The sequence below is a fragment of the Mastomys coucha genome, unplaced genomic scaffold (genome assembly GCF_008632895.1).
Source record: "Mastomys coucha isolate ucsf_1 unplaced genomic scaffold, UCSF_Mcou_1 pScaffold9, whole genome shotgun sequence".
Classification (NCBI taxonomy): Eukaryota; Metazoa; Chordata; class Mammalia; order Rodentia; family Muridae; genus Mastomys; species Mastomys coucha.
Genome location: NW_022196915.1, coordinates 58405330 through 58406499, shown reverse-complemented (window position 1 = coordinate 58406499; position 1170 = coordinate 58405330). Strand labels below are relative to the sequence as shown.

Here is a 1170-nt window from a genome sequence, read left to right as displayed (position 1 = left end):
TTTTTTTTTTTTGCCTTGCCTTTAGCAAATTCTAGGGCCCTAGCACTGAAAAAAAGAAAATAAATCCTGTTTTTACTTATGGTTGGGTTTCTGTGCATGCTTGGCCTGCTCTGCTGTTTAATAATTGAAACAAAAGGGATGGAAAATCTCCTACCAGTGATAAGTACCTGATGTGTAGGGGAGGAGGGGCTTATCTGGGACTTTATATACACAAGGAACAAGATTCTTCCATCTCTGTCATGCACTGTGGCCTCTGCCCACAGGAAGTTGTGTTTTGGTCTCTTCCTGTTCTGTCACAACAAACAGCGTTTTTTAAGAGAGAGAGGTTTCAAGTGTTTTGGCCACAGACTCCACCAATCAATGGAGGAGAGTGGGGCAAACCATTAGCCCCGCCCCGGAAATGCTTTCATGGTGTGGATGGTGCATGCGCCACTGCTTCCATGTAGTGTTTTCTTTTCCTTTCAGAGAAAAAAGTCCACAGCATTTCAAGCTCTCTCCTTTTAATTGTTTAGTCTTTGTTTTTACTGCTGGGGTTACTCATCCTGATCACAATAGTGTTTGGACCTGGGGCCTGTGATAAATGAGTCTGAGCAGCTAACTTCTTAAGGTAAATAATTTAGCTCAATAAATAAGTGAAGGTCCGCAGTGTCTTCAGCAGTTCTGGCAGCTCATTCATCTCGCCATCTCCTCAGCGTGTCAAGTTGTACTATGCTGCCTGGACTTCCCTGGGCTGATGGCCTCTTCCTGTCCTGTCACAACAAACAGCGTCTTTTAAGAGAGAGAGGTTTCAAGTGCTTCCTCCTCTGTGCCTTTGCAATCACTCAAAGGAGTCATTGAAACAAGCAGTCAGTTTGCAGGGTAGCCCGGAGTGCAGCAGACAGGTGGAGAGACTGGGCCAGCTGTCCTCCCCTGACAGTGGGTACAGGAGCTCTGGGAGAAGTTGAGATAAGAGGCAAGAAACAAGGGAAGGATGCCAGAGGAGATCTGGAGACAGAGCATCGAATCCTTGGAGAAATAAGGAAAGCTGTAGGTAAGTCTGTGTCCTGTGTGCTAGCCAGGGTTTCTGCGGAGAGATAAGTCCAATATGAATGTGATAGTTGTAAGTTCTAGGTACATACACACACACACACACACACACACACACACACAGAGGGAGAGAGAGAGAGAGAG

General features: G+C 46.0%; 1 long non-coding RNA gene across 1 annotated transcript in view; it reads right to left on the bottom strand.

Annotated features, from left to right (window-relative positions):
• The window catches only part of LOC116085067, a 91855-nt gene that overhangs the window by 58012 nt on the left and 32673 nt on the right, over window positions 1-1170 (bottom strand). The window lies entirely within an intron of this gene.